Source organism: Spermophilus citellus (assembly GCF_964194105.1).
Source record: "Spermophilus citellus genome assembly, chromosome: 2".
NCBI lineage: Eukaryota > Metazoa > Chordata > Mammalia > Rodentia > Sciuridae > Spermophilus > Spermophilus citellus.
Genome location: NC_138183.1, coordinates 131,776,058 through 131,791,779, shown reverse-complemented (window position 1 = coordinate 131,791,779; position 15,722 = coordinate 131,776,058). Strand labels below are relative to the sequence as shown.

The 15,722-nt window shown below is 41.0% G+C and overlaps 1 protein-coding gene across 3 annotated transcripts in view; it reads right to left on the bottom strand.

The window, feature by feature from the left end:
* KIRREL3 (kirre like nephrin family adhesion molecule 3) overlaps nucleotides 1–15,722 on the bottom strand; it is a 557,358-nt gene that overhangs the window by 432,902 nt on the left and 108,734 nt on the right. Inside the window, exons 1-2 of one of the 3 annotated variants that reach the window (XM_081261745.1) lie at nucleotides 8,047–8,117; nucleotides 7,571–7,625 (exon numbers count right to left, since the gene is read on the bottom strand). The exons of the other annotated variants lie outside the window; for them this stretch is intronic. The gene's annotated coding sequence lies outside the window, so the exon portion shown is untranslated. Of the gene's footprint in view, nucleotides 1–7,570; nucleotides 7,626–8,046; nucleotides 8,118–15,722 lie in introns of those variants that run through there. 3 annotated transcript variants of the gene reach the window in all.

The following is a 15,722-nucleotide window of genomic DNA, read 5'->3' as shown; positions in this document are numbered from 1 at the left end:
GATCCCCCCAGAATCCATAACAGATACATCTTTGTTCAGCCAACTAACTTGGGTATAAATTGTAGCTTTTTAGGACGTCTCTGTCAAAAGTGTAATATATCATAGAATAGCGGATACAAGTTCAAAAGTACATATAATAATATAATTAAGATAGCTTGACAAGAATGTATTTTAAAAGTATAAAATACCTGCAGGTATAATAGCTTCATAAAGTCTGTCAGATTTACTTCTGCTGTGAAGAAATTTAAAATGTTTTACTTTAATGTGATGCAAATGAAGGCTGAGGTATGCATATAACACAGTCCTTAAAAAATAGGTAGAGGGAAAAGAATAAAAGTCAGATTCAGGCCAAACAAGACATTCAACTTTGCAGGTGATGGATAATAGATCAAGCAAACAGATTAGGGAGCGATGCTGTGCTGTTTATAGAAAACACCAATTTCACATTTCCCTCCCTCGTTGGCTACAGGAAAGTACCTGTTTTTATTCAAAATTAATGATTCCCTCTGTACATTTTTCTTTTTGCTCAAAAGGTTCAAACATAATTCTTGTTTAAAGCAAAAGCAATTTTTATATAATTACCAGCTTGTGGAAAATTATTTTTCAACCTACTAAAAGCTACACAGAGGGGTGAGTGAGTCACACCCCAGCACAAAGGCCTCTGGGACTCCACCACACACTCAAAGACCAGCTGCCTCCAGATGAGCAAATATCAAAGCATCTGTCCACTTCATCCATATGCTCAAATATGACATCCCTCACTTAGCTACCTGGGTGCTTGGATAGGGAAGCTTTTTCAAGCAAAGAAGCACTAGCCATCAACCTAGTATAAAAGATAACAAGGTATAAAATTATAATATTAATCCAATCAGCAAGGTTACAGATGGGAACCTCCAGGTCACTTCCCATCTTCACCTCCCCAGATTACAAACAAAACAAAACAAAACAAATTTCCCTAGGAATCCTACTTCTCTGACCTGGTGGTTTTCACTATCAAGATTAACTCAATAATGCCCACATCTTCCCTTCTGGTGTAGATCTGATATACCAAGGTAAACAAGAGTAACTATCCCCAACCATCACTCATTAAACCCTCTGTCTTGATAGCATCTGTCAATCTTTCATTTTGTCTCATTTTCTTTTTCCCAAATGGCATCAATTTCAGATAGGATATTAAGATAAAGTAGAAATCTGGCTTCCTGAACTCTCCTGACCTTGTTTTTGGTCATGTTTTAGAGGTCATGGTATAGAGTGAGGTCGAATGTTCTTTCCCCTGGGATGCATTAGAAAATCCTGGTATTTCAGCTCTGGGACCATGCTTGTGTGTGGCAAGGATAGGTGCTGCCAAAGCAAAAGAGTGCAAACATGGAGTAGGAAAAGCTCATGACAAAAGGTACATCTTATTCATGGCAAACATTACAAGCTAGAATCACAAAGCAGCATAGTTTTAAACTCAACACTATTGGCATCTCTGTGGCTGGTGATGGCACCCGGAAGAATTTTCAAAGTAAATATGCTTTTCACTATTATCTCACTCATTTGCATTCTGCTCCATTTGGATTCTGAATCTTGACTAGACGCTTTATTTTCAGGGTAGGTCTGCATGATGGCAAACAAACAGTTTGGGAAGGAATTAGCCATATGGGCTTGGGCATTATTTTCTTAATGTGGGAACTGGGTCAGCCCTACAAAATGTTTCCTCAAATACTTAAACTGGCACATTTTCTTTGTGAGAAGAGAGGTTTACAGAATCAAGAGTCGCAGTTGGCTGTGCTTGGAATCATAGCTGTGGAGTTTCCAGTCTCCAGAGGCTCAGGAAATGTTTAAAAACAAAGCAACCTCAGAGGTCACTTGGCCCAGCCTCCTCATCTTATAGCAAGACACAGAAGCCCAGTGAGGTGAAGTGACCTGAGCAAGGTGGCCCAGTCAACCACAGAGTCTGTGTCATGCTTCCCTGTGTCTCCTGCCTCTACACAGGCAGAGGTCTGCATCTGCTCTTTTCATTTCCTCCCGGTGTTTAGGAATACCCACTGCCCTCTAGGGGACCAACATCTCAATTTCTGGTCCTTTTTCACATTCCCCAACCCCATATGAATTCAGAGAAATGGTTTTATGTCAATCAATTGACTGATCAATCAATCAGCCAGTATATTCTTCAGCACACCCTCTATTATCACCTGAGTCCAGAGTACAGGTCCATTGGACCACTTTTTCCCTCATCCTTTCTCTGTTCGTCATTCAAGGACAAAATGGAAAGGCACCAATGGGACCCTCAGGAATCCCTCTTCTCCTCTAGCAACTAATGGAAGATATAATATGGGGAAAGGCACTGTCATGAGTGTCACAAGTGAAGGATAACAATATATGAAACAGACCTTTTAAGGGCAACCCATTATTTTTGTAATTTGTTTAAACAAAACCAAGTGACTCTTTAAACTCTAATTCACATCTCGGAAATACAATGCTGCTATCTCTCGTTTCTCTCTCTGGAGTCATAGCAATAATTTTAATGCCAGCAGAAGGCATTCGACATTAGAGGTGAGCAAGGCAGAAGACTCTGGCTTTTATCAGATAATTAAGATGCTACCAAAGTCAAACCTTTATCAACATTAGACTAAAAATAAGCTACTTCCAACCAAGGGCCTTTCTACAGAGCATTCAAAGTGACAGTGCGCTGGATAAGGGTTCGCTTTTAAAAATGGTTCGTTGTTTTTCAACTTTTATTGGCAATCCATTCTCATTATGCCCAATGCATTTGTCTTCATAATATGTACTTCACAATTACAATATCAAAGAGTTTGTATCTACATAATAAAGATGATCTATAGAACAGTAGTGGGAAAACATAACAATACAGTGTGATCATTAATGAAATGAATACTTTGAGAGAAAACATGCCATCCCATGGGAGAACTTGTCCCTGTATCCTAAGATGTTAGAAACAGGCAAAGACTTAGAGAGGAAACAAATTAAATCCTGGATTCCCTGGAGATAGTGAGCACAGCAGGGCATTGCCTGACTTTGGTGACAGAAGGGGCACAAAGGGGGCAGGAGAGGTGACCTCAGGATGAAAGTAACCACTTCAAAGTGCATTTGTTTTTCTCTCTACCTTTCAGAACCGCCTGGCCCAAATAATACCCATTTGATAGGTAAGTTAAAAAAAAACAACAGATAACTGAAAAAAGAGTTTTATTAACAGGGACCAACCAAAAGAAAAAAGAGAAAAAGGAAGTAGTGGGAAATTTCCTTGGGTTTGCATAAGCACAGAAGTTAGTTGTGGCACTCAGCCAAGGCAGGCCTGGGGACTCCTTGCCGGGCAGCTAGGAGGCCTGGCAGATGTTCTGAATGGGAAGAAGGGAAGTGGAGCAGATGTCCAGCTCTAAGAGATCATTGATTGAGCAGGAGCGCCGTCATGCTTCTTAGCTGACAGCAAAAGGCATGGATCCACTGGTGAGAAAAGTCCTTTTCCTGAATAGTCAGCAAAGAGCTGAATGATTCCTGGAAATAGGTTCAAGCAGGAAAATTGGTTTGCATCTGTACATGTATTTATCTCCCTGTGGCTTCTGCATGTTCAAGTCAAATATGAGTGTGAATGGACTGGGTTTCATCAGTAAAGAGGCCAGGGAAATTCATCTGATTTCTGAAACCCAGTCCATAGCCAATGTTTGTGATCCTGCATTGGAAAGTACAGTCGGTTGCCTCCTAATGATGGAGACACAGTCTGAGAAATGTGTTATTAGGTGGTTTTGTTGCTGCACAAACATCATAGAGTGTACAAGATGGCTATGATGTCACTAGATATCAATCTAAGATGGCTATGATGTCACTAGGTATCAAACTCTTATGGGACCACTGTGGTATATGCAACTGACCAAAACATTATTATGCAGTGAATGATCATATCTGTCTCTCCTTCATTCACTACCCTCCCCAATGTCACAGACATACCCACATGCACACAGGGTCTACTCCCTAAAATCAAGTAAGTTATATTTAGAGGTAAAATTGTTTCAGCCTCAATTGATTTAGATGTAAGCATTTTTGACTTGGGCTGTTTAGAGAATTATCCCCATTTATCATGGGGTAGCATAGTTGTCTGTGGTGCAAGTAAAACTTTGAACAGGGAGAGAACTTGTTTGGATTGTTACTAAAATATCTCTGAGTACAGGATGGTGCAGAAAAACACAGGAGTGACTGAAACAATGTAACACAGAAGAAGCAACATATAGAGATATTGAGTCTATCATTCACATTTTTTTATGCATAGGAAAATATCACATTGATATAAGAGGTACAAAACAGTGCAAAGCACCAGGATTGGATTTATCCTTAGAATATCATCCAAGCTTCTCATTTCACAGATGAAGGGACTTAAACTCAAAGAGTTAGAAGTGACTTGTCTAAGGTCTTAAAGCTGAAATTAAAACCTGGGTACCCCGACTTCTGACACAGTGCTTTTTCATTCCACCATACAACATTTCATTCATAGAAACAAACAAGTAGATAGGTGGAAGGGATATAGACAAACAAATACATCTTCTCTAGACAATGTTAAGTTTTTAGGTATGGTTGTTTATCTTCAGATTGAATATCTCATAGGTACATCAAAAATTTCCTGTAGGACATTCAAACTTTAAAATGTTTAAAGTTTGAATGTCCTACAGGAACTGTGGACAGTTAAAAGTCCCCTGTGGCTATTAAAATAATAGGTAGTGAGAAGAGTTGGGACACAGGTGACTAATGGGGTTTTGTCACCTCTTACCCCCATTATATATAGATACATTAAATAGATATGTAGATAGATACTTAGACAGCATTGCATTTATAAGCAAGATGTCTGGCCTTTTTATTCCTGGGGGAGGGAACAACTGCTGACTATTTTTTCCCCAAAACTGCATTAAAACTTCTTTTATAAGAAAAACGAGAGGAAAAAAAATCAATAGAGCATGAAAGGACATGAAAAATGCATTTTAACCCATATATTTTTTTTCTAACAGTGCACTTTTTTAGAACTCTCTTAACAAAAGAGTCAATGTGATTCACAAGGAAAAAAATGCAACATAACCCTGAATTTGGGAGCAAAGAGGGGGGCAAAAAACAAGAATAATGAAGATCTAAAGCTCCGACCTAGTAACTTGAAGCACAGATGAAAAATGGTATCAGCCTTGGCCACCTCTGAGACTGGCAGGTCAAAGGGTACATTAAATGTGATGGGGAACAAATTCTGTTTTTGGATAGTTCAGCATATATTCATATTGAAGCTTTTAAATCTCCCAACTCAGTAGAATTACTGTGGAGGAACCAAGTGTCCCCATGTGGACCTTGCTGCCCTTCTTTTTTTCTCTCTCCAAGAGAAATGGCATGGCAAAGGATGCGAGCCATCCCTTGCAGGGCTCAGGTGAAAAGAAAAGGGGAAAAAAGAGTACAGGTTAAATGCAATATTAAAGACGATCTCTCCTAATCAGTGTATCTTTCTTCCTTGCAGCTAAGCAATCTTTGTCAATTACAGGGCATTACTCTGCAGGCCAACTGGCAATTACAATGGCATCTTTCTTCTCATCACTGACAGCAAAAGGAGGAAATATTCTGAGTCCAGCCACACATAAAGAGGGAAACCGGAGCGCATTCCAGAGGTAATGTACAGGGAACCTACAACCAGGATGCAGATGCTATATGCAGCTGTTATGCAAAGAAGCTCCTGTTCTCAGAGCTGATGTGTTTATTTAGACTAGTGCTAAAGCTGAGTTAATGCCAATTTCCAGAGAGGATTAATATACACTAACGTGGAATTATTGAACTGTTGCACACATCTGGAAATGCACGTTTTTAACCATTTCTTTTTTTGTGGCTGCCAGCTGCACCGGAGAAGCAGCTGATGGGGTTACTATTACTCTCTAGGCTTAGCTGAATAGATATGGTGCTATTGAGATGACCATAGGCCTTTCTGGTGAAGACCATGGTCCTTGCCCCCATGGGTCCTTTCACTCCTCCTCTTTATCTTTGCCTGTGTGTGAGTTTCTCACCTTCATTTTCAGGATTTGGCTACAGTCTCCTCCATTCGTCCCCATCCTCCCACAGTCAACACATTTTCCATGCAGCCATTTCCATTCTTTATAGGAACGGAAGAATCAGAAGCCTTTGGATTTCACCTCCACTTCTGTGGGTCAGTCATTTAACCTTTGTGCAGTACCGACTGGGTCATCGGGAGACAAGCCCTTTTGCAAAGTGATCACTTAGAGGAATGGTAAAGGACATCTCAAGGACACAACAGATCTCCTGACCCAGAGCTTCTATTTCCAAAATCTTATACCACTACACCCCCTTACTGAGTAGCTGGCACACTCTGTAATGGACATTGCTCCTCCCATCCTCCTGCTCTACAATCTGTATCATTCAAGGAGGAAGCTATGGTAATTGTTGAGAAATGTTGTATTTATGGACATTCCTTGAGTTAGAATGGCTAAAGGTTTGAGCTACACTGTGAAAACAATCTGGCCACCTTATTCCTCTCTATTTCTTCTCTTGTGTCTCTCCTTTCTTGGATGGAAGCTAATCCAGATATGCAAATCATCACTAAGTATCCTGGGAAGACTTTGTCTACTGTCTTAGCTGCTGCTGTAAGGGTTTGCTCATTAAGAATTGCAAAGCACATGGCAATTGAAGGTGCCCACCCAATATCAGTCATAAAAGCAGTTTCTTGTGTGAGATTCTGCTGGGGGCTCTTCAGCGACTGCAGGCTTCGCCCCCTTCCCCCCACCTTTTACTTCCTAGATATCCAACTGTTCAGACGGATCCCACTGAGTGAACATCAGTCAAATCATCCCTTCGTCTCTGATTCCCAAGTACCCTGCAATCATTTGTGCTTTTCTCTAGAAACCTCTTTCAGTGCCACATCAGAAGAGCTCTTTAAACGCTAACAAGAACCAATATTTTAGATTCTACTGCTAGGCGATTCAGCTCAAGTCACTTTATTGTAAAATTAGATGTCATTGTGAAAAGCATGGATATAAATATAAGAGCAAAAGGCCCTTTTCTTAATGCGGAAACCAAGGTAACAATATCCTATTTTTCTTTGTCGTCAAAAAGTTCTTTACTTTTTTTTTTTGATAGCTCAGCCAATATAATGCACTGCATATTTACGCTTAGCATTAAATAACTATTATGCAAAAAGTACTCCACCGTAATATCTAAGTATATTTATGGAAAGCTAAATTATATTGCCAAGTTTATTTTAGACCAAAGAAGCCCCTGGGAAGGGATATTGTGTATTTTAAAGAGTAAATGTAAACTATTAAATAGAGAGAGCCTTTGTGGAGTGTAACACATTCTACCTAGGTAAATCACAGAGCAATTACACAGTAAACTTTTCTTTGATGAAGCACTGAAGTGATGACATGTAATTACTTTTCCAATGCTGCACCGTGTGTTTATCAAAATGTTAATGCAAGCATAATAACAGGCTGTATGTTTGCACCGAGAATGTCAGAGCCATCCAGCTGTCAATCACATCTGAAAATAAAATCGCAAATAAGCAGGCAGCTTGAGAACAGGAGTGACAGCCAATACTCACTCAGCTGACAAGTCCTCCGCTCCCCTCCACCAATCACAGTGTCACTGTAATGTACCTAATAGGAGGAGTATATCTTTTATTAGCTGGAATGGAACCAAGTGGCATAAATGGGCTGAACTTTGTGTGTGGTTCCCCTCCCCACTTTGTGTTCTGCTAATGGGGCCTCTCTCTTGGGGGCCAGCCGACCCCATCCTGCTTCCTTTATCCATACTCCTTGGGAACAGTGCCCTTGAGGAAAGCTGCAGAGCCCACAAATGGGCTGGCATTATGAATATTCGATTCAGATCAGGCTTCTCAGCCAGCTGTCTTGGTTCGATCGGTTAGAAGAAAACCCTGCTATGCTTTCCTTACTGTGGTCCTGCACATAATAAGTTCTAGGCTAGGATTATTGCAACAATTGGCTGAGTGGGTTTTGCTTAAAGCTCTTCCTGCAATTTAAAAAACAAACAAACAAAAAACCCCAAACCCCCAGGTACCTGGTTTTGAAGAACAAGTGCCCAACCACAAGGGAATCAGGATTAATCAGTCAGTGCTTGGAGAATACAAGGCCCTGCAGCCTTCCTGGAATGTGAGGGTAGGTCATGTCCTAAATAGGGCCCTGATAATGTCATTTTCCATGATCATTTCCTTGTATTGTGGACCATCAAGGAAATAAACACTTTGCTTCTGGAAACTCTGTGTTTGCCCTGACTCATGCCTTCTTGACTTTCTCTGAGGACACTTTTCACTGAAGGATCCTTTCAGATGTGTCTAAAAATTGCCAACGGCTTGTTAAAGTGTGAGCAGGTGCATATATCACCGTCTCCTTTAGATTGTAATTACAGACCTTCTTTTTAATATGTGGTCCATTTTGGAATTTCACCTTGTTTGTGTAAATGGGGCTGTTGGACAGGATTAAGTCCATTGCCGAATCTCCACTTTCTCTAATTCACTTACTTGGTTAACTGAACTCACAATGCAAATCATACCTACATATTTGCACTTTGTTGTTACCAGATGCTGGGATGGCTTGTCCATCTTGCCCTTTCCATAGGCATTCATAGCCAGGGGAAATGTCCTTGTTCTTGGTACAAAGAGAGTGGGAAAGAATCCTAGTGAAAAGCAGAGGGTAGGGAAACATCAGGTCCCCAAGTCCACTGCTCTTCAGCAATTTTATTTCCATTATTTTTCATGCTTTCTGGTGATGCCAACCAATTTTGCAAAGGCAATAGTCTTTGACATTCCTGGCTGCCTGAACCTTAGTGAAGAGCTGATTTCATCTTTTTTGGGTGACAGCAATGAGTGGAGGAATTTTTTCTATCCCACCCTCAGACTGATGAATGAGTGCATGTTGAATGGCAGACTCTCAGTTCTGTAGAAACTGTAAAAATTCACTCAAACACAGGAAACTTTAGAGTTTCTGGTATAGAGACCAGAATTCAGAGACTCTTACCTTCTTGAATACAACCTATTGGACTATGAATGACTGTGGAGTAGAGGCAATAGACCCTGAAGATCTGTCTGCTGAACCCATCTGATAGTACCCTGAGTTCAATGGATCTGCATGGTTCTCCTGTTGTAGCCAATATCATTGCAGTAAAAATTAATATTCCTCCTCTTATTTAAGTGACAGTGGGTAGGATTTGCTGTTTTCACTTACTTTGTCCTTCTCTGCAAAGGGAGAAGCTGGGGCCTAATTCCTTACAAATTGAGCAAGAGATGGGAAAACCATCACATGCTTTTGAGAGTCCATTTCCAGGTGGAGAAATGAGTAGAGGACATTCCAAGCAGAGGTGTTAGTATACATAGGGTCATGGAAAGGATCACAGTGACTAGGCACTCTGGAATGAATGCAGAGTCCTCTATGATAATGAGATGCAGTTAAGGGGAAAGTGAGACAACTTGGGAATGCAGAGCAGTCATCAGAGCGGGTAAGAGAGAACTCTCCCAACAGCACAGCGTGTACAGCCATTTCCAGCCTGATCCCCAAGTCCCATCTTCTCATCTAACTTCCTGCCACCTCCCTGTCCTGCATCTCTATCTACTTATGTTCTACACAAACGTAGGACTTGGTCATTGTGATAATTTCAATGGCTCCCCTCATGCCATACTTCTGGAATGTCCTCTAATAGTTCTCCTGGAAAAAAAATCTGACACTTAACAATTTTTGGAAAGTTTACTTTTTCTGGGGCATGCTCCAGAAAGAACTTACTCATTCTCCTTAGCACTTCTATAATACTTCTACTTTTAGCATCTGCCTCCTTACACATATACTTTTCTGTTCTCCATATTATACCATGAGAATCTCATGGACAAGCATAGGCCCAAAGCTTTAGTTTGAAATTCATGGATCTAACAGATTAGATGATGCATTCATGAAAGGTGATCAAAAATGCTTGTGGATTTGAATTAAAGATACAATATTAGAAAGTATGCTGTCAAACTAGAGACTCTGCGTCTAATAGAAGAAAAAGTTGGCCCTAATCTCTATCACATGGGGTTAGGCCCCAACTTCCTTAATAAGACACCTATAGCATAAGAATGAAAACCAAGAATCAACAAATGGGATGAATTCAAACTAAATTTTTTTTTCTCAGCAAGAGAAATAATATGTGAGGTGAATGAGGAGCCTACATCCTGGGGACGAATTTTTACCCCTCACAAATCAGATATAGCTCTAATCTCTAGGGTATACAAAGAACTCAAAAAGCTAAACACCAAAAAAAAAAAAAAAAAAAAAAAGCTAAACACCAGAAACTTCTCAGAAGAGGATATACAATCAATCAACAAATACACGAAAAAAATGCTCATCATCTCTAGCAATCAGAGAAATGCAAATTAAAACTACTCTAAGATACCATCTCACTCCACTAAGAATGACAGCTATTATGAAGTCAAACAACAACAAGTGCTGGCAAGGATGTGGGGAAAAGGGTACACTTATACATTGCTGGTGGGACTGCAAATTGGTGGAAAGCAGTATGGAGATTCCTTGGAAAGCTAGGAATGGAACCACCATTTGACTCAGCTATTCCTCTTCTCGGACTATACCTAAAGGACCTAAAAACAGCATACTACAGGGACACAGCCACATCAATGTTTATAGTAGCACAATTCACAGTAGCTAGACTGTGGAGCCAACCTAGATGCCCTTCAATGGATGAATGGATTAAAAAAATGTGGCAATTATACATAATGGAATATTATTCAGCATTAAAAAATAACAAGTTCATGGCATTTGCAGGGAAATGGATGGCATTAGAGCAGATTATGCTAAGTTAGCCAATCCCCCCAAAAAAACATGCCAGATGTCTTCTCTGATATAAAGGGGGTGACTCAAAATGGGGTAGGGAGGAAGAGCATGAGAAGAAGATAGGGAAGAGGGGTGGGAGAGAAAGGGAGTGAGAAGGGGAATTGCATGGATGGTGGAAGGAGACCCTCTTTGTTATACAAAATACATGTATGAAGATGTGAGAAAAAAAAAGAATAGTGTTACCTTAGATTAGGTAGAGAGAAGTGATGGGAGGGGACGGGAGGGGATGGGAGGATAGGAAGGAGAGTAGAATGAAACAGACATTATTATCACTATGTGTACCTATGTGACTGCATGGCCAATATGATTCTGCAACCTGTACACTCAGAAAAATGAGAAATTATATCCCATCTGATTCAAATGTATGATATCTCAAGGTAAAAAAAAAGAGTCAAAATTAGAAGGGAGGAGTGAAGCCACAGGTTTTGAATAAACACAAAAAACTGTCTGATCATTGGAGCAATTCAGTAATGGAAGTCTCTTGAAGCCAAGCATGCCCTATCACTGCAGGAATTAAAGTAGAAGATGGCAGGCCACCTGGGGAGATGCACAAATGACCTCAATGATCCTTGGAATACTTTTCCACTTTAAGAATATGAAGTGTTCAGCTTTTATGGATTAATAAAAATACTTAAATTTATCAGAAAAAATTCTAGTACCATAGTTCTCAGCATGTATAGAATTCACTTGTGGAACTTCTTAGAAATCTTTAGCGCCACCCTAGAGAATCTATTTAGTATTGTCAAGGAATCTGCATTTTAAACAACCCTCCAGATGATTCTGTTGGAAGTAGCTCTAGGACGATCATGGAAGACATGTTGTTCTAGTGCATATCAATCAATGAGCCCTGAAGCTCTGTTATTCAAGATATCTTTGTTTATCTTGACATAAAGATGACCCAACCTGCAGGCATCTCCCAATACATGTGTGTGAATAAGTTATAAGGTTATAATTTGGGCCCTAAGTCTAAGCACAGGGAAAACTTCAAATTGAGAAAGCCTGATTGCCAGGAAAAACACTTGGATAGTTCTGAGAATGGCTGGGCAGGTTCATGACAGATACATGCTCAACAATGATGCAAGACTTGTATCTCTGAAGTCAAAGAAGAAACAGCCCCCATGGGGTTAAATAGAAAATGTGAAAGCAAGCCAGGACCATGACCCAGGAAATTCATCAATCGACCCACTAGATGACAGGTTCTGAGGCATCTTCCTAGAGAAATGAGACAAGGAGCTTTGCCAAGATTGTGGGAGGAGAGCTTGAAGGTAATGATGTCACCTCTCAAGAGAGGCTAATGAAGTGGAAAAGGTCAAGGTCTCTGGAAAGGCACAGCAGTCCTATTTCAGCACAGAGAAGGGGTGGTGGCCAGGTATTTGAGAAATACTCAGAAGGTTGCTTGGCAGTGGGGCTTCAAATTAGACAGTTAACACATGACAATGTTCACAAAGTTGCACATCATTTGGAGTTCAGAATTTAACCCAACACATTGTGACTAAAATGTGGGGTGAAAGGGCAACGTGTGAAGATGTTCCTGTATTGTCTGCACATGCAAAACAATTATGAAGTTCCACAAATTTGATGTTCATACAAAATGCCCAGAGATTTAGATTTGACAGTGACAGCAAATAGGATTATTTCAAAGAATGGTGAGGCCTCGTAAGTGGGAGAGGAATCTGATGCCAAGGAATGGCTGTGGATACTATATTCTTCATTCTTGGACTACCTTTTCACTTTTTCATTTTGACATTTCAACAATGAGAGAGATTCCAAATGCAGAAGCATGTCAAATCTGAAAAGATTCACTTTCAGGTATAAACTGGATCCCAAAGTAAGAATACGGGGGGCAAGAGAAGGAATCTCAGTATGGGGATATCTACAGTGTACATGTGGGGTTCATGATCAGTACAGACTTCCCAGAGAGAGGAGAGTGGCAACAGGAAATCATAAAATGTCTTCTTGACATGGATATGCTGAGAAATTTTCCTGTCAAATTTATTGACAAACGTATTGAATTTCTAGGAAAGACAGCTTAAGTAGAGAACATCCTGGAATCTCAGCACACCTCAGATCTACTTAAGTTTTGTTTTCATTGTTTGTGATTATCAGTGATCATATTAATCATGACCACCATTATTGCCAACCTCATTTTCATTATTATCATCAAAATCCTTTTTCCAACTGAGAAAAAGCCAGCAATACTGAATCTGCCTTATTATTTCCTCGCAGGTAATTCTTTCAGGGTGACAGAGTCTCTTTGTTTCTTATAATGCGGCATTAGTTAGCTGGAGGACAGAGCTGAGGGCAGCCAGCTGGCTGCCAAGCTATCTCGGGTTGTATGCCTCGGGCATGCCCCATTGTGCTGTCTAATTCTAGGGCACTTTGAAAAGAGGTCTCATTTTTTTCTATCTGGTGACAAATGATTCATCTAAAAAATTGTGAGGCTCACAGGTAGGCATGATTTTACCATGGTCTGAATCCACTGATTATGGGTTATTGAACCACAGTAGTATAAATGAGTAATGAGACTAAGGAAGTTTCTTTTCTTTCCATGTTTAACCTGTTTCCCACTTTAATTTTGTGTTCTCTTGCTCTCCTGCCCTTCTTTGGCTCAACATCCTGACTCTGTTACACTCTTTTCCTTTTTGCTGTCCTTTGATGCTCCCACCTGCATCACTCTCATGCTTCTTTTAGTGATGATGGCTAAGTGGTTTTGCCCCATTGATAGCTTTTAGATGGTGGTGCCAATCCAGTTCCGAGGGAGGGAGCCAGATGCAAACAATGTAGAAACGTGGCCATGTCCAGATAGAGCCCTAAATGTATAAATTCTGAGCCCTGCTCCCTCCATGATGTTAATGTACTCATTAATGTGTATTTCCAGCAGCCTGATATTGCCCCTTCAGAATCTCACCCCAGATCTAAGTGCCTGGATATTTCATTTACTGGCTTCGTCTGTCCTGCCTCGCCCCCACTCTATCTCCTACCAGTGCCAATAAAAGAGGACAGCTCATCAGATAAGAAGTGTGTTTCATTTTGTTCACTAAAGACAGAAACTTTTTTCTTAAACTGAAGGTCTTCTGCCGGAAAATACAGCCATGTTTCAGCGCTACATTCCAAAACAGGTGTTGGATAATTCAGTAATTAGTATGCATATCTAACTCCATGCAGCCTCTGTTGATCTCTCAATTATATTTAGCTGAGTCCTCTGAAGTTTGCAGTAGTTAATTAGAGCATTATTGAAGAGTTGGGCTGGAGAGCCAAGCTCTACAATCAGTCGACAGCTTGGTCCCATGGCCTAAGCATCAGGCTGGTCCTTGACTAGGGAATGCCAGTGTGCAGGGTGACCCAGTGCCAGGAGGGGTTAGATTGTCTTTTGAATAACAGCTGGAGGGAGGCCTCTTTTATGGGCAGAGAATAATGGCCACATTCCTTATTCTGTCCCATCCTTGACAGAAAAATTCACATTCCAGTGGTGATCACTTTTAGAAATGTCTCCTTGGGGGGGGGAAAGCGTCAATGTTCAAGAAAAAAAGGATAATGGTTCTGAGTGGACTGAGGGAAGTTAAAATCTAAGGTTAAGACATGAGTTAGGGATTGGTTTCCCTGTCCCACACTGCTTCACCTTAACTGCCCTCCCAGATGGAGGGTGCATGTAGGGATCCATGCAAGGGGAACTGCACACAGAATTATAGGAGGCAATTTGGAAATGATAGCTCCTGAATAATTGAGGTATCATGTCATCTGCAAGGTCTGAGCCTGAATGTCCAAAACTCCTGATAATTGCCCAGGTTCCATTCTGAATGTAGCTCAAGAGGATTACAGCAAGCATGCATTCATCACTTTAAGACTAAAAGACAAGCGTGTCTTGGCAGTGGAATGGTAGGGAGATGCTTTGGGGACTGGAGACTAGGGAGCAAGGAGCATTACTGATTATAGTCACGGTCAGTGCGCTTTCCAAGGAGGATTCTCCTTTCTGCCCAGGTATAGCTTTTATGCTCTTCTTTTTCCAAATTCAGGAAGTCAGATGGGTCACTGCGCTTTTCTCCTTAAGCAGTGAGGCACGTGATTCTGTTACCCATCCATCACTGCAGGGAGGGGCTGGGAGTGACAGGGACCTGTGCTCACTCACTAAGTGAGTTTTCATTTCTCAACTCCTCCTCCCCACTCCCTTAGGGGTCCCCTACCATGCCCAGGAATGTCAAAACAACAGAATGACACATGTGGCTGAAATTATGTTTGAAATCAACCAAACACAGAGGATGAAATCCGTACAGTAAGAAGAAGGCTGCATTTGCAAGATCTAATCTCTACTCAACCACAGTGTGACTTTCTGTAAGCCATATTCCCATCAATCAACCAGAGGTGAGGTCACCCTTTCCCTGGGGATAGAATGAGATAGTGTGGTTCAGGAGGAAGAATAGGACAGAAACAATGGTTAGAACAAAGAGGCTTGGTCTCTACCTTGACACTTTGTTCAGGAGATGCTGGGGAAATCTTGATTTGATGTGGATATTGATTCCTTTCATCATAAATAAGAATCATAGGAGGACACATCCGTACACTGCCCAGTACCCAGGTGAGAATTACAGGTAAGAACTAGGTGAAACTACTTGGAATCTACAAAGGGAGAGAAAAACAAACACACAGTACATTCTGGAGTGAGGCAGGTGTGTCATTAAGTGGCCTGAACTGATTGTCAGGAAGCTAGGGGAAAAGTTCTGAAGAGTTCCGGAGGCTAGTCAGCAGCCACAAAGACTGACATCAGACGGTTGACAATGCGGAGCTCTCAGGGCCTGAGAGTGTCTTTGAAGTGAGGGAGCTCCTTTGGGCTCTTCCACCTCAATCCCACTCTGCTGTGCTGTG